Genomic DNA, 18,719 nt, shown 5'->3' on the forward strand with positions numbered 1-18,719 from the left:
GTATAATGAAGGTGGATTTAGTTGCAGTTACTTGACATTTCAACAGTCGATATACCATTTTTCATTTAAAAACAGACTCTTTTTATATTTGCCATTAGCCCAACTTGTTCTAAGCATTTATATTACTCTTCTTTCAGTCTTTTTCTAAGTTTTTTTTCTTGAGCTCAAGGAAAGAGAGATTCCAGGTCCTCATTAATGGCCTCCAACTCCTGTATTTCTATTAAAGTGTTCTTAATTCTGGCTTGCATTAAACTTAATTCAATTCCTGCAAATTCCTCTTTATAACCATCTCACTCAAAGATGTGCTCTCATTCCTTCAGAAGGGCAGACAATCCAATGGCCAGTTCTTTGTCTCTAACTGTGTAAAGTTGGGCTCTAATGATTCTAGAATCCTACTATTACTAAAATTCCTACCCTGTCCTACAGAAATCTTCAGGGATCTGGGGCTGGTCTAAGGTCTCATGTGAGTCCTGCCACCATCTGCCTCAGTCTCTCTAGGACTGATTTGACTCAGAGCATCACAGCCGTCAGGTGACTCTTCATGGCCTCAGAGGCCACAGCTGAGCCTCAGCATGTTGCCAGGCCTGAGAACTCTGTGGACACTCTGCCTGGAACCACAGCAGTGGCCAACATCCAGGAGAGATCTTAGTGTGAGTGGCAGAAAGGGACAAGAACAGTAGAAGAGAACCCCCCAGCCTTCCTAACATGGTGACATGGACAGAGACCATATCACAGGACCCCAGGGGACAGACGCTAGGCCCCCAGAGGCCAGTGATAATGCTCTAAGGCACCAGCCTCTCCATCCCTTCCTAGTGCCTCAAACACCCTGGGAATCCATGTTGCCTCACCTTTAAGTCACTGAAGGGCAGTGATTAGGATGCCCCATAGATTGTGAAGCCCTGGTTGGGAGAATTTGCAGGGTGCCAACTGTTGAATATATTTCATCTTCTCTTAAGTAATATTTTAATTCTGTGGCCCTTTTGAGATTGCCAGGTTTGGCACATAAAGATACAGAGTATTCAGTTAAATTTGAATTTTATAAACAATTTAATAATATTTTAATATTAATATGCTCTGTGCAAGAGTTATGACATACTTATAATAAAAAATATATATATTGTTGTTTATTTGCAATTCAGGTTTAACTGGGCATCCTGTGTTTATCTGACAACCTTTATCCTGGAGGCATTGTTCTATTCACAATAGGAACATAAAACTCGCCGCTCTCAGTTCCTCTCCTTGTTTTGTATTTGACCAGCCTTGAAGGTGTATTGAGAGAAGGTTGTGAAAACCCAAGAAAGGGTTTCAACCAGTGGTGTGCTGGAGCCAGATCCTACCAGCAGGCTAGAGCTGATCGTAAGCATCTTTTCCCCACCCTGTGTTCAGCCTTGTCTCAGTCATAGCTTGAAACAGACCAAAAAAACAAACACTAGGCATCAAAGTCGTGTCTACCCTTCAACCTCCAAGGTACCCCTGACGGTTGTTGTGACTTGCACACACTGATTTTGATCGATCCTTTTTAACCATAAACTCTGTCATTCTTAGGATGTGGAAAAAGCACTCAAGTCAGATTTCTCCCCTTTAGAGTAAAGGTGAATGAGAAATACCATTGCCACCAGAGGTCACTGTTAACCTCCCGAATCCCAGTGTACCCAGGCTACAGAAGGAATGTCCTCTTGATGCACAAAATCAGGAGACGTTTTCTGTACCATAAAGTAGAGGACCTAAAATTCACTCTACATTTTTAACCAATCACTGTGGGCATCTCCTTAGAGTGTAAAATAGTTAAAACCAGTATTACGGACATTATTTAGTATCATTTTCCTATTGATTGTCAGGTACAGAAACTTACTTTATTCATTATAGTCTTCTCTCTTCAGCATAATCAAAAGAAAAAAAATTAAGAGATTGAGGAAACTATACTTTATTAAAGTTTAGCTTTACCTACACACCTTTGGGTATAGAGTGAGTACATAGAACCGAGGAGAAGGCTTCAGTGGAGGTAAAACACTTTGATGACCACTTGATCAGTGAGAGGTAATGATTCATAGAATTTGACTTAAAATAAGCTCTGCTTAAAAAAAAAAAAGCTCTATTCAGCCTATATTTTCTTGAGTATTTATTACTTAATAAAACTAAAAGCATTTACTGGGCATTATCTAAATTGTGTGAAATGAATAAAATATTACTGTTTTCTGAGGTCAGAGTCTCTTGGAGAAATTATATATTTATATATTTGCAAATAGTATTTGGTTTAGTAGAGGTTTCAACAAGGTGCTATGAGAACTCAGAAATGTACAACAAGTCATTGTAACATGTCTCTTTTCTCTCAAATTTGTTGGCTGATTTATGGCCTAGATGTCACCTTGGTGTGAACAAGAGGCTTACATTCTATTGGGGGAAAGTGTTAAAAGTAAAGAAGTTAATAAATTATAATTCCAAATAATTCCAACTACTAAGAAGAAACTAACACAGGGTAATGAGGTAGAGGTGGAATGGGGTATAATTGGTAGGGTCGGATAAGGCCTCTCCAGGGAGGACACAACTGGGTCCTGAAAAGGAGTTAGTTCTGTGAAGATCTGAAAGGAGACCTTTCTAGGCAGAGGATTGGATATTTAAAGAGCCCTAAAGTGGGAACGCAGGAATTTTTACAGAGATAAGAATGAATGGGGTTAATGCAGTCAAGTGGCAGGTTTGCGGGTTGGCGAGTCTGAAGGAACGCCCTTGCAAGTGTGATGGGTGGACCTATTTAATTAACCTCTGTGCGGTGTGAACTGAGTGGATTACTCTGTTGCTGGGCGCAATCTCCTGCAGCCCTGGGAAAAGAACACAAACGAGTCCTGGAGAGAAAACACCCTTGTAGGAGAACAGCTCCCTCCAAAGGGGCTGACCATCAGGTCTCCCCTGGGAAGACTAAGCCCTCTTCGTACCACCTGGGGGGACGTGACGCCGTTGGAACGTGCCTAGCAGCTCTAGGAGCCAGTCCAGCATGCTGAAATGGAAGGGCATGAGAGTTAGAAGAGGATTTTGTCCAATAGCTGAAGTGATGAAAGGTTTTAAAAATTTGAAATCATTGTGAGTAGAATTACATAAATCTACAAAACTGATATGAGATTTTTAAAAGCATCTTAATGAACTTAATCATGACAAACTGATAAGGAATTTTTTTTAAGGCATCCTAAAGGATAAACTTGAACTTACCAATCCAGTACAAGTAGCTTTTAAAATTAGTTTTGAAAGATACATAAAGAGGAATTGTTCACTAGATTAAAAAAGCTGAAGAGGGATTTTTTTTTTAGAAAGAGATTACAATATAATTTGCTTTTTGTTTAGACCAGTTACATGAACACCACCTACTGAAAACAAATTTTGTCCTTGTACTTGCCCAGGTGGCTTGCTGGGCAAGTCACTCATTTCGTCTCTCCAGGTCCTCAGTGGCTCGAATGTGGGCTTGAGAGACAGAGGCTGCCCTGGGTGGGCATACCTGGAAGACAGAGGTCAGGGCCCATCTGAGTCTCTTCCCCTGGGACTGCGTGGAAGTAACTTGCCTGAATAACCCATCTGTTTCATTCATCCACATAAGTTTTGGAATCAGATTGGCACAGACTCAATTTTTTTTCCTTCACATATTTACATATGACCCTATATAAATACAAGTTATTCAACTCTCTGAAATTCACCAATATCAACAGTAAAATGAAAATACTACATACATTACTTAATGGTTATTCAGATTAAATAAGAATGTGGGTCAAGTGCGTAGCACAATGCCATGGGTCCTTGCTCTCAGCAAATGATAGATTGCTGTTGTTTTTATTAATCACTTACTAATTCAAAACCTGTTCATTAACTACATTTATTACTAGGGGAGCTATATTAGAATTTGAGGATCAGGACAACAAATAGTAGAGTTTATTTGTCTAATATGTTGTATACATGCGTCTGATATATTGTCTGATTTATTACATAGGGATGCATATATGATTACAAATTAGATGCTGTGTGGAAGTATGTGCAGAGAAATAACTATAATTATGATATTCATCATGAGGAAACCAAGGCCCAAAGAGAGAATGATGACTTTCCCAAGATGGCACAGCTAATAGCAGAGCCAGGGTCTGATGGCAGCTCTGCCCAGCCCAGCCCAGCCCTGTTGTCTTAACAACCAGCGCCAACGTGCCTGGCTCCTTTGGTGCAATAGAGGGTGGTTAGTTCCTGGTGGGGACTGTTGGTGAGTGTTAGGAGAGGCTCAAAGAGTGATGTCCTTTAAAGTCGGCTTTGGAAAGAAAGTTATGTGTTCATCAGTAGAGTAGGGAGGAGGGAAGATTGGGAGAATTAGTAGCAGAAAGAGAAGTTAGTGTATTCTTTTCATCAAAAGTGAAAAATAAAGTCTAGTGTCAGGAGTAGCAACAGCAGACAATTTTTAACTAAAATCTTTTCAATTAAAGAAAAGCAGAAAACTATTAACCTTTTAAAATCAGTTATACTGTAGCTTTACAATAAATCTTGAAATCTGGTAAAAAATATTAAGTCAGTTACAAACCTATAATGAAAAAGAACATGAAAAAGAGTGTATGGGGGGAGGGTATAGCTCAAGTGGTAGCGTGCATGCTTAGCATGCGTGAGGTGCTGAGTTGAATCCCCAGTACCTCCTCCATAAATAAATAAATAAATAAATAAATAAATAAATAAATAAATAAATAAATAAATAAAAAATATTAAAAGTAAAAAGAATTATGTATGTATACATATCACTGAAACATTATGCTGCACACCAGAAGTTGACTCAACATTGTAAACTGACTATACTTCAATTAAAAAAAATAAAGTCAGTTATAAAGTTATGCCCTACTCCTTTGTTAAGGACCTTGAAGGAAGGCACACAATCAATTCTCATAAGAAAAGATAAACTCATCTTCTTTAGTAAATTAGGGAAAGAGAAGGAAGAGTTTTTTCATTAGACTTCATTTGACTCTGGTTAATAAGGACAAAAGTGGAGCTCACATTTTTTTTCCGACTCTTAAAGTGTGCATTTTGCTGTTGGTTGGGCTTGCAAAATAAGGAATTGCTGACCAGAAAGTCAATGTAACATGTCACATACGTTTATATTCCCAGTACTTACAGGTTATATGAAAAATGTGTGGGAAAAAAATGTGTTACTGCTACTGGTGAAAGGGAACAAAGCATTTGTTCAAACGGTTAGTGCCCAGGATTGCGGTGCTGAAGCAAAATAATGTGAAATATTTTCCACTGGAAATAATTTCAGCGTTTCTGTAACTTCTCAGTCCCTCACACACTTTCTTAATTCCTACCCATCTGGGAATCCAAGGCCAATACTTTTGATGTGACCTATTCCTTTCTCCCTTTAGATTTTTCGGGGAACATCTTGAAAATTTCATGTCTGGGTCACTGCCACCCTCTGTTTCTATACTTCAGATGAGAAATTTTACCAAAGTGTATTAATATAGCCGCTGAAATGGACCCACTAGTATTTCATATTCTCTAATCACAGCCGGGTTCTCACTGTTCTTAACAATTCCTATTTGTCTCTGCCTAATCCTAGTCTATTTCCCAAGTTAATTCTTGCCAGATTCGTCCATTGTACTCACACACTTATTTCTTCTCAATTCTACTTCAATATCACTTCTCTTACTCCATTATTTTATTTACCAAAAACTTTTCTGAATATGTTTCACCAGCAGCCACTCTAATGACTTACAAATTTGGTTTCCACATGTTTTCTGGCAAGTGGAGGGCAGCATCAAATAGAAAAGGGACCTGAATATTCATTGCAGCTTCGCCCTTTCTGGACCCGAGTCACCTTTGTATGAACTGACAATAGTAAAAATGCAGCACGTGGTTTTATTGTGAGAGTGGAATCAGATATAATACGTAAAGAATCTGCCATGTGCTTGGAAGAACCAAGGTGTAGAATGAACACAGAATTCTTCTCTTTCCTGCTTGTTAAGATGTGTTTTCCTTCTACTCACTACTCTAACCATTCCTGCTGGATTTCCCTTGGAGTCTCCTACTGTGACCTTAAGGTTTTATTTATAACCTTCCCTTCATTGTTTCCTGTAATTGTACTCATAGCCACATTTTGAAGCTTCCTTCAGTGCATATTTGTCCCAATTATATATGTTTGATTTGTCAAACCTTGGGCTTGAAAATAGCTGTACTGATCACTTGATTAAACTTTATGATTGAGATGAGAGAACTCAAGCCCAGATAAATTGAGCTACTTTTCTAGAAACAGAAGAATTAATGGTGAGAGAACCTCCATCTTCGAACTTTCGTATAATCGATCTGCCAGTTCTTTCTCCAAAGTCTCAGTGTTTCTTTCTTTTTTTTTTTGCATCCTTTTTTTATTGATGTATAGTAAGTTTACAATGTTGTGTCAATTTCTGGTGTACAGCATAATATTTCAGTTATACATATACATATTTGTTTTCAATGTTTCATTTTAAATCACCTGGCCATCTTACAAGAATCTGGTCTTTTTTTATAGTTTGCAAAGTGTTATACACTTACCGTCTCATTATATTCACTTTGCCCTGGAGCGCACTGAAGCTCAGTCAATATAAACACTTCCCCTGTTTGTATAACTCGTTATGACACAGCAGGGGTGAGACTCAAGTCTTTGATTTTTGTTGTCTGGTAATTCATTTGCAAACAATCTGGCTCAAGAATCCAGGTCCACACTCTTGCGATGCTTTTTACGTGGTTTCATTACTGTTCTTAATGCCAAGGACAGTACACTGAATACCACTCTGTCCAGCTGCAAATTAGAAAGATTACACCAAAATCATATGTAAATGTGTTATTAAATATTTTAAGAAGTATAGGATTACAATCCACTGTTTACCCTACACACACACACACACTTTTTTTGTTTCTATTTTGATTCATTTTATATAATATGTATCATGTCAGTTTATTTTAAATTAATGGTACCAAGTTATTCTTTTTTTCTTCTGCTTCTTTGTCAAGATTCTTTTGCAGGCAATGCAAACAAGAGTTGCTATGTGGTAAATTTTCTCAGGGATGATTTAACCACCCAATTTCCAGACACTCTCTTGTTGCACTCAGATATATCTTAATGTAAAGCAGTGACAAAGCATCTCTAGACAGGCTATTATAGGCTGGTACTAATAAAACATGGCTAACCATGGGGAGTACGTTGGGATATTTTATGGCTAGAAGGTGATTGTATGAATTATAAGTAGTAGAACCTGGTTTCATTGTGATAGATTAAACAGCTCTAGTAAGAAATACTTTTACATCAAATATGCAGTGGAAATGTAACATTCATCAGCAGGTTCTCCATACACAGCTGCTATTATTTTCAGGGTGGAAGCTTGGAGTCATTTTCTTTGAAAACATCGTTATGCTCCACAACTGAAGTTGTGTGTACTGTATCTCCATCATCTACATTTTGATAAACGTGCTAAAATATTATGTAACTTCAGATTATTTTCCCAAGTACATTATTATACATATGTATAAAAATATATAAATATTACTTGAATTATAATAGCATCATTAGGATTTATTATACATTTGTATTTAATATAATTAATTAATAATCGTTAATAACTATTGTGATATTAATTATTAACTTATGTTTGATATTTTAATCTTGACCAGATTTATTATTTTGACCAGATAATTTATCTGATTTATTATATATTAATCTATGTACTTATGAAATATATGTACATTTCATACAATGTCATGACATTCAATTTGGGAAAATTATTCTAACATATTATGGGATATGTCAAGAAAGTAATAACATCTAGGTTCAAATATTAATTACACAAGCACCTACACACTGCGTCATGGCGGCCAAAAAGGCAAACGATGTACTCAGCTGTGTTAATGAATGGGTCCCGTTTTAAACAAGGCAGATAATAGTCCCACTGTATACAGCACATAGATCACATCTGGGTGGATGTGGCTCCAGACACCACATTTTAAGATAAATATTGGCAAACTATTCCAGGGGAAAGCAAAGAGAATGTGAAACGTTTGCTCATTAGAAATGGTAGATGGAATGGAAACTATGAAGGCTAAGGAAGCAGAAGTGCTGAGGTGAGTGGGCAGTGAGCAGGCAGGACTGAGAGTGTGATGGATTTAGTGGGCTTCAGAGATACGAAAAACGTAATGTGAAAGAGGAATCAGCCTCATTCGTGTAGCACCAGGAGACAGAGTAGGAGCATGGGAATGGAGTGATCATTTTAGGGAATCAAATGTCAACTCGATCAAAGAAAAGAGCTGTCTGACAATTAGTGATGCCTCAAACTAGACTAGGCTGCCGTGAGATACTACACTTTTATTGTTGATTAGTGTTAGGCAGAGTTTACATGACATGGATTGGTGGGCTGGAGAGGACCAACATGCCCTGGATCCAGGTGTAATAGACTTTTAAATTGGTGCCCATAGATTTTATAATCCTCAAAAGGCCATATTTAAGAGCAAAAGAGGATGCTAATAATAGGTAGGTTGGGACAACTGTCCTAAACAGTGACATGAATCATGGCATCCATACTCTTGGTGATGATGATGATGAGAGAAATCACTTACATAGCATTTCCTAGAGGGCAGGCAGTGTTTTAAGTTATTTACATAAGAGACAGGGAATATTATTTTTTACGTTTTGCAGACAAGGATAACTACAGTCCAATTTTCTGGATTTATTTAAGGCCTTATAGCTGATAATACATAAAACCAGCTGGCAAGAGGTAAAGCTAGAAAGATGCCAATCCAGACAACCTGTTTCTAGGTCTCATGGACTTCACTATACTATACCTCTACAATATATACATGTATAAATTAACTTTATTTTGAAGTAATTAGATTCATAGGAAGTTACAAAGATAGTACAAAGAGGTATCACATTCTTTTTAAAATTTTTCCCCAATGCTTACATTTTATATAAGCAAAGCATATCAAACTTATATAAGTAAAGCGTAAAGTACAGAGTTTGTATATAGTTTCTATGCCATTTTGTCACCTGTGTAGGTTCATGTAACCACCACTGTAATCAAGACACAGGTCTAGTCCATCACCCCAGGGAGCTCCCTCATGGTCCCCCCTTTGTAGACACACCTCCCCTCCACCCCTCACCATCCCTACCACCTGGCAACTACCAGCTTGTTCTCCATTTCTATAATTTCCTCATTTCAAGAATGTTTTATAAATGGAATGACCCAGTAGCTGACCTTTTGTGACTGAGGTTTTTCACTCAGCATAATGCTGAACAGGTATGTTTAATGGGGAAATTTAAACATGTTAATTGTACAATTTCCATGGACAAAGTTCCATTTGATTTTATAATAAAGAATTTGAATATTATTTTATAAATAACATATAATGCAGAAAGTGTATGAGAATTGATACCCTTTTCTGGAGTAAATATATAAAGAGCACTGGATGAAAAAAACACATTTAAGTTAACTTAACTGTCTAGGAATCGGCATTTCGGTTGCATTTGTTCTGATTATCTTCTAATGATTGGCTATTTGTTTTGCATAACATCTTAAATGATCTGTTTTGTTGCCCATAAACAGAGGAACAATTTGATGTGCTGGCGGGAAAGAATATAATTTAGCAATCAACATTCAAATTTATTTTAAATTACATTCCCAGACATAGGGAAATATTAAAAAGGAATTAAAGAGTTTTTCTCCATTAGAGCTTTAGTTAGAACCACTTCATTAAATGACAGCTTCAAAGTAAATAGGCAGGCAATTATGTATCTCGGCTAATCACACTGGCTGGTAAAATTGTTTCTTCGCTTATTTCCAGTCAGCTCCACCAAATAATGTTATCTATGAGATAATGCTTCTGACTGAAGAAAACAGAGAAGGCAACTAAGCAAACTTAATTGCCAGTAACATTTACATCCAAAACATTCTGTTATAAAAGAGCTGGAAAACTCAACGTCTAATGCGATGAACACTTGGTTTTTTTTTTTTCTGTTGTTTTATTTTACTTTTTATTTCATTACTTTTCATTTCATTTATTTTTGGTAAAAGGAAATGCTAATACACTCTAAGCTTTCACATACATATACAGGAAAGTCAATCGACCCACTTCAGGAAAGACAGCTGAGCTGACTCTGGATTGTGAGCTTTGCTCTACAATGTGGCACCGCGCTGGGCACACGTCGCCCAGGAGATGTTCGGGCAACAGAATAGGACACAGCAAAGAAAACATACAATTAAGATTTTAATTCAACTTTTCCTCTAAGTTCCGTAAGTAAAAATTTATCTTTTTTCTCCCCCTAGAAAGTGGTAAAACATATAGCCCATAAGTCATACAGCTGACAAGAAGCAGAAACAAAAAAGTGTTTTTTAAAAAATGTCATTCTAGGCAGTCCTGTTGTCGTGTTCACAGATGTCTACTTCTCTTATTTTTCAAAAGAGAATTAAGCTATTCTCCTTTGTACAAAGGCCTGAAACACATATATCAATGCATTATGGGATGCCAGAGAAACTAACCATCCATTGGACTAACCCCATAAACGTCCAATGTGAACACAATATTTTCGTACCCATATTACAATGTAAACAAACAAAAAACAATCAGCCAACCAACCAACAAATAAACAAAAAGATTAAAAAAATGCTCTACACATTCACAAATGAAATAACTCTCACTTTTGTAAGTGGATTTTGTGTGTGTGTGCTTCACTTGTTAAAATCTAGCTAGCTAAAGGGAAGTACTTTTCCTTTGAATTGCGCTGAGCATTAATGCAGCTTTCACATTAGCCTGATAATATATATAAATCATTTCTTCATATACAGTTGTAGATTATATAGTTAAACCATATGTATTCATTCATTTGTTAACCAACACATATTCACAAAGTTTTTACTATATACAGGCATTGGGAATGTAAGATAAATATTTGGTTTGTCCTCCAGAACATATCTGACTAACAGACATACACAGGGAAAATTAACTCTAATATAAATGTTATAAATGAAGCATTTATCAAACCAGAGTAAAGTTGCTACTACAGATAGAATGAGAAAAGATGAAAGCATCCGTATTATGGTCCCCTAAGATGAGAATCAAAAGTGGCCACTCAGATAATTAAGTCCAAATATCTCACTTTACAGGCGGAGCTTCAAAAAGTTATCACAGTTAGTTAGAATACATCTTGACTAGATGCCAAAATTTAAAATATCCTTACTGCTGACTTTACAAATTTTGCTGTAAAGAATAAGTGAAATATAATAAGAAGATAGCAAGGCATCAATAAACGTCTGGGAAGAAGTCCATTGCAGTGGAAACGGCATGAATTTGGGATAAAACATACTTGGGTTAAAATTCGATCACTTCCTAAAGTGGCACTTACCATTGCTTGGTCTCACATCCCTTCTCTTTAACACAGGGACAGTTCATTTCAATATCTTGTGATCATTTAACTATGAAGACCGATCATTTTAATAAAATTATCATTTGATAAATTTATCATATTACTCATTTAATACTTGATAGAATTTTAAAGAGGAGATTTTCTGTTTGGGGGAGATAAAAACTTGATTAATGTATTGAATTTGAAGATGACATTTTTAGCAATATAGCTAAGGGGAAATTAACTTGTAGAACATGAGAAAATTTGATGATTTTGTTTTGATTTTCTGGTCTCTAAGTGGAAATTGATCAGAGAGGAACCAACAGTGCATGAATTGAAAGACCGATGTTCACATTATTAAAAATCTCATGAGAAAGAGTATCGTGGAATTTGTTGACGTTTTGTTGTAAAGTGAACTTTTCTATACTTCCAGCCTCTTACTGTGGTGATGAATGATATAAGTGAATAGACTTTTTGTTTTGTTTTAGTGGAAATTAAATATGTTGTTGAGCTCTACACTGGGTTAAAGTGGAATGGAGCAGAGATAATTACATGGAAGTAGGACGCCGGAGTGGACAACGTACTGACATCAAGTGGAGGAAGCGGAACTTCCATAGAGCATGGAGTTGGGGGTTCAAGTCAGTCATAACTCAAAGGGTCCTCAGCTGACATCGAAGTTTCATTGGATGTGAGGACTTAATGAGATAGTGAACATAATCTCCAGGTGTGGCGGCACATTTTGGAGTGTCTGTGATGACCCCTTTTTCTCTTTGGCCTCTGACCTTAATCACTGGCTCTCTGGCCTTTGCTAGTCAAATTGGGGTTCGACTCTGACCCCAGCACACTCAGGTTTTCCTAAAAGTTTGCAATAGGAGTTAAGAAAGAGGAATTTAATATTTATGTTTCATAGAACTATTACATATGATTAGAAGTACAGATTAATCCCAACAAATGGACAAGAAGAAGGGAAATTCAGGTAGCAGAGCTGAGAAGAGGCAGCATATTCACTAGCAAGAGTGAAAATTTTATTTCAATTAAAAGATTATATTCCCTGGTGGAAGCACTCCTTTCTTGGTGATTATGTGCATTGAGATCTCAGCACCCAAAGTTCTGGGTACAAGGGGCAAGTTATCTGAGTGATTTATTAGAGGCAACAGTGAGAGGAGCCAGCCCCATCCTCTTCCACTCTTTGCTTCCCAGATCTGTTTATTCTGGCTTTGGAAGAAACAGCTCCATTCATTGTTTATAGGATTGAAATAATATTCAAACTTATTTTGTCTCCTGTAGGACAGCAGCCTAAACTCACAAGTGTTCTCTTAACTGGTTCCATAATTGAGTCTTCACCAGGAATTCTGACATTCCATAAGGGAGCTATTTTGGGATGACAAGACATATAGTAGAATTGGAAAACCTATTTGCCTCACTTATTTTGCAGAAAAATGAGTTCCACAGACAGAGACTATGGATGGGATATGATAATCACGAATAAGGCAATGGATGGTGATGCTGGAAGGAGTAATAGGGACTAGGCAGGCATACCCGTGTCCAGAACACATGTGTAATAAATACCTTGGAGACAAAATTTTGTAATCTCCTGGGTGTGAGGATTCCAGTGTAATCACGCTGCCTGCAGGTGGCAGGTCCATCCATTGGAGAATAGAGCCACATTAGGAGCTTAGCCTTGACTTCTTCTGTTGCAGATTGGAAATACAGCAGGAGCAGTATTCAGATAAGGCTTGCTATGGGGAACATCATATTGTTGAGCATATAACTTTATTTTTGTTCACAACTTTTATAATCTTGTGAATATGGACACTTTTCCCTATGAACCGTGGCAATAGTGGCTGAGTGACACCCTCAGAACCGATCATATCGTCTGTATGAATATTAAGCCCCTCCTCTGTAATCGGTGACTTTAGTGAGCATCGGTAAATCTAAATGAAGTTTTTTTATGTTTTTATTTTTTTTTTAACCAATCTTGGCAGGGAACTTACAAAGAGATTCCGGTTGAGAGAGATGGGACAATGCAGGAGCAGCAGTTGCCAGGAGACCCTGAACCAAATATGTTTCCTTGTGCTCTCAGAGACTGGAAATAAACTTACCTAACTCCACTTGTGATTGGAGTGCTTCTCAGCACGGCACACCCAACTCTGTGATTTGGGGGGTCAGGTCACAACAGTTCACAAATGGGCAGATCAGGTCACGTGTTCACTTGGTCTTCCAGACCAGGCACTGGGTCTCTATCCGAGCCCACTCGCAAGCCCAGGAGCTGTTTCTTAAAGGGGAAGCTTTTGTGTGTCCTAACACATAGCTGCCATCCAAAAAATCTGGGGGTCTGAATCATAATCCCCCTTTCAGGGATTCTCCAGTGGTCCATCAGCGTTCGTCCCTGCAATAGACCTTCAGAGCACTGTCGCATCTGCTGAGTAGGGCGGGTCATGAAGCCCAAGCAAGAAAGCACTTCACTCCGTACCTACTGGCTGCGGAACCTTTGACTGCTCTGGTCCTGGATTAGTTCTGTACTGTGTAACAAATCACCACACACTTAATGTCCTAAAATGAAAAATTATCTTTACAGTTCTGTAAGTCAGAAATCCAGCATGGCTCATCAGGGCTGTGTTTCTTTCTGGTGGTTCTAGAGGAGGCATTTTCTTGCTGGTTCTCGCTACTCAAGGTCCCCCCCATTCCTTGTCTTGTGACCTTGTTCCTTTACCTTTAAATCCAGCAGTGCTGCATCTCTCCATCTTTCCATAGTCACATCTCCCTCTCTTCAACATCTGGGGAAAGCTCTCTGCTTTTAAGAATCCATGTGATTGGATTGGGCCCACCTGGATAATACAGACCACCCTCCCCAACTCAAGGTCCTCAACTTAATCATGTCGTTGTAGTCTCTTTTGCCAAGTAATGTAATATGTTCACAGGTTCCAGAGGATATGGGCATCTACGGAGGGTCATCACTGGGCAGAATATCAAAACTGCCTGCTGCATGATTCAGAGCACATATTACACATAGTGCACGTTGCCTTCAAAAGGGAAAGAAGCATGCTAAGCATTGTGTCTCTTGCTGAGTTAGACAGATACAGGGCAAAGCAACCTGACTTTTATTTTGAAGGGGATATCTGGGCATTCCTCAGTTCTACTGGATTCCCAGAACCTCATGAAGATGACATCTCTCTACATTTTCATGAGCTTTATCATTTCCCTCTGGAATGCTTATGTCATGTCTACACATTTAGAATATTTGCTGCTTCCTGCTCACCAGGCCTGATCATGATGAGGTCATGGATGTGGGGGCCAGTATAATGTCCTGTGGTGTCCAGAGGTGCCGTGATCAAGTGCCCTGACATTAGATTATGACAGATAACCAGAAACTTGAAATACTTCTGAAGTAAAAGAAGGAACTGTTCCCACTACCCTTGCCAGATGATGTTTCCTAATTTCAACTAGGGTGAGGGAGCACTGGCCAGATCAAAATCTGATCTCAGTGAGAATGGATCTATTAATTTACTCTAGCAAAGAGATCACACCTGGAACATCAGCTGCAATTAGTTGCATCACCTACTCTGATCTCAAGTTTACTGCTACTTACTATATACAACCTATCTTTTTATACACTGAAGAGGCAAGTCTCTTTCCTTAAAAAAAAGTTTCTTTCTATAATCTGATATTATTTCCCTAGTTTAAAAGCAATAAAATTAAGACCATTATGGTAAATAGGACCAAGAATAAGGATCTTAAATTAGTTATCCCTATGAAAATTATAAAAACAAATATAATTCCACGTCTCCAGAGAAAACACAGACTAATACTACATTTAAAGATTTGGAAGAGACTGATTGACAGGTCAGTTTGGTTCAGCTTTGATGGATTGAAGCTAAATCTTTGTTACATGACTGTAAATCCTCTTTCTGACTGGTAGATGATAGAGACTTTTTTAAAAATTGAAATATAGTCGGTTTACAATGTTGTGTTAATTTCTGGTGTACAGCACAGTGGTTCAGTTATATATATGAATATATTCCTTTTCATATTCTTTTTCATCATAGGCTATTACGAGGTATTGAATATAGTTCCCTGTGCTGTACAGTAGGAGCCTGTTGTTTTTTTTATATATACTAGTTAGTACCTGCAAATCCCTGCAAATCCCAAACTCCCAATTTATCCCCCCACCCCCTGGTAACCATAAGTTTGTTTTCTACGTCTGCGGGTCTGTTTAATGTTTTTAAGTAAGTTCTATTTTTTTAGATTCCACATATAAGTGATATCATATGGTATTTTTCTTTCAATAGTAGTATTCTGAGTCCTTAGGAAATACCAGCTCAGGTTCAATGTCCTATAACCTCCACAAGGCTTGGATATTTCCCTCTCCTCTGTGCAGTGACCCGGGCAAATGTCTACAGGTCTTTTGTGGAAGGCCAGGAAGATGATCTACAAAAAAGGCCTTTGACAGATTCTCAAGGTTCTTTATTCAAGGGGCTTCAGGTGTGTGAACTGGTTGAGTTCTAGGATCTCAGTGAGAGGCTGAGAACTTTCATTTGAGTAACTTGGGTCAGGTCCCTGTTTATAAGACCAAGAGTTTTTGATTAAACACACCATTTAATGCTTTGGTAGACTGTGCCATGATCATTAGAACGTTATCAAGATCCCTGCAGGTGAAAACATTCCGATTCCCTTGCCAGCCCTCTGACCTTTTTTGGTTGTCTTGCCACCCTTGTCTCAGGCATTTAGATGCTGTCACTCTTGGACCACATCCCTCATAAAACCAGAGATTCCATGCTGTCAGCATCATCTCACAGTTCTATCTGCACAAAAAGCACATCAGGCACAGACATTTTCCCAGATGCACAGTATCAATGCTCTTCTCTTGTAATATCTGTTGAAGCAGTTCTCCGGGCCTTCCAGGAACCACAGTATGAGAATAGAGCCACTCCAGAGTTCCCTTGTCCCCGACCTTGAGATCTTGTCCTTTACAGTATACTAGTACATTTCTGACACCTAAACTTTCATGGAGGACACTGTTGAGTCAAGATTTCAATCAACAACCTGAGTAAATTGTTGGAGCCTCTTCTGCTCCTTGAGTTAATGCAATAGATCCATGGCAACTATATCTTTTAAACATAGCCCAAACCAGTGTATGTATCTTCTTCTCTGGCCATTTCCACATACATCCCCGACCCCATGATTTTGTCAATAAAAGTTAGCAACATTTTGTAGTTATTTTGGAGTATACTATGTTTCCTTATGGGCAGACTGTGTATATTTAATCGTGGGCCATGCTCTAATTACAGATCTGGAAAGAGAGAGGTGATGAGCAGATCTGAAGACACCGGTCACTCTGTAAAATGACTGCCTCAGTCAGATGAGATAAGAAAGGATGTTCCCTCTCACCCAAGGAAGAAGGGGCTGCTTCTTCCAGGAAGCACAGTGGGTTTGAGTTAGAGGCTCCAGTTTCTGATTTATCCAAGTAAACCAAACTTTTCTGTATCCAATTTTCTATGTTTGTTACCTGTTTAATAAGTACTACAGTTTTCAAATTAGATTTCTGTTAATACTCCGAATTGAATTTACATTATAATCTTTTAAGCCCACGGAATTGAATTTTCAAACCTTGGTTTTTGTCTATGTTGTCATCTTATCTCTTGTAGATAAAAGATCATTTTATATCAGTCATTGAAACACTCTGGTTCTCTGCTTACAACTTGACCGGAGAATTTAAAGCCCTGAACTCATCATTTTCTTTATGTCATCCTTCCAATGTTGCCAGAAGTAACTAGCCCACACAGAGCCCTTGCAATTGTCACTTATACCCTAATGGACACTTTGTCTAAATGAGATGTGTGACCAATATTCCATTTTCTCTTGGAACTGAGGTCATCACCACCTTCAAACCCCCAAGCAGGACAGATAATTACTCTAGATTCCCATCTTTGAGGGACTGTTTTTTGGAACTACTCCTGTGCAAAGAATAATACTATATCAGTCAGAGTTGAACTAGGAGAACAAATCAATCTGTGTATTTCAAACAGAAATATTTGACACAAGATCAGTCGCTTGTGGTATCATTGGAGAGGGCTGAGTAATAAATGTAAGCACTGGAGAGGCTGTCTAGAAATTATAAAATTGCAAGAAGCTCATACTGAAACTGCGCCTGTGAAGCAGGACACTGACAGTGGACTTGGGATTTTAAGAAGCTGCGTGAAACCACTGCCACCACCCCAGTAGTCCAAGCCACCAGCACCATACTGGAACAAGAATGAGTTCTAACTCTTTTCCTTCTCCTGAATCTTGTGTGGGTACCTACAGTAGGTAGACTCAAAACCAGAGACTTACTGCTAAGGGGCTTGGAAAAACATAGTTCTCTGTATGCTGCACCCACAGTAAAGGGGAGATGACAGAAGCAGGTGGGGATGACACTGAGTGCCAAAAGGTAGTAACCAACACATGCTGTTTTCAGGGCTGCCCAAGTCCAATCACTATGTCCCATTCTTTTTTTTAATGGTGAATTTTATTTTTATTCTATTTTTTTTATTGAACTACAGTCAGTTATAATGTGTCAATTTCTGGTGTACAGCATAATGTTTCAGTCATACATATACATGCATATATTCATTTTCATATTCCTTTTCATTATAGGTTACTGCCAGATATTGACTACAGGTCCCTGTGTTCTACAGAAGAAATTTGTTTTTTTAATCTATTTTTTATATAGTAGTTAATATCTGCAAATCTCGAACTCCCAATTTATCCCTTCCCACCCCCTTTCTTTCTGGTGACCATATGATTTTTACTATGTCTGTGAGTCTGTTTCTGTTTTGTAGATAAGTTCATTAGTGTCTTAGTTTTTCTTTCTTTTTTTTTAAGATTCCATATATGAGTGATATCACACTATATATCCCATTGTTACACTCCTGCTGTAGCTTCTTGGCAGAACTTTCTCTTGATTACCTATAACTCATCCTCAGAAAGCAGGCATAGTAATATTTTAAAAACAAGTCAGAAATCCTACCTTTTTTCCTTTCTTGGAACCCTCCAATTACCTTTGGTTGCAAGTAGAATTAAATCCAAATCCTTACCGTGGCCTCCAAATCTGCATGTATCTAAAACTCGCCTGTGTCTCTGATCTAGCCAACTACCACTTCTGCCCCGCTGACTACAGACACTTCTCACTCACTAGGGATGGCTTCCTGGCGTTTCTCAAACAAAGGACCTTGCTCCTGCCTATCACTTTACACTTCTTACTCCCTCTGCCTGAAATGATATTTCCTCAGATATTCCTTTCTTTGACTCCTGTTCATCATGTAGATTTCAGATGGAAGACTGGAGGAGAAAAAAAGATAAGGAGGAGGAAGGG

General features: G+C 38.1%; 1 long non-coding RNA gene across 1 annotated transcript; it reads left to right on the top strand.

Moving 5' to 3' along the window:
* Positions 1-446: 446 nt before the first annotated feature.
* Positions 447-16,792, top strand: LOC140699073 (uncharacterized). Its single transcript, XR_012077099.1, has 3 exons — positions 447-650; positions 10,081-10,259; positions 16,657-16,792. It is a non-coding gene; the product is annotated as an uncharacterized lncRNA (long non-coding RNA).
* The last annotated feature ends 1,927 nt before the right edge of the window (positions 16,793-18,719 follow it).

The sequence above is a fragment of the Vicugna pacos genome, chromosome 1 (assembly GCF_048564905.1).
Source record: "Vicugna pacos chromosome 1, VicPac4, whole genome shotgun sequence".
NCBI classification, from domain to species: domain Eukaryota; kingdom Metazoa; phylum Chordata; class Mammalia; order Artiodactyla; family Camelidae; genus Vicugna; species Vicugna pacos.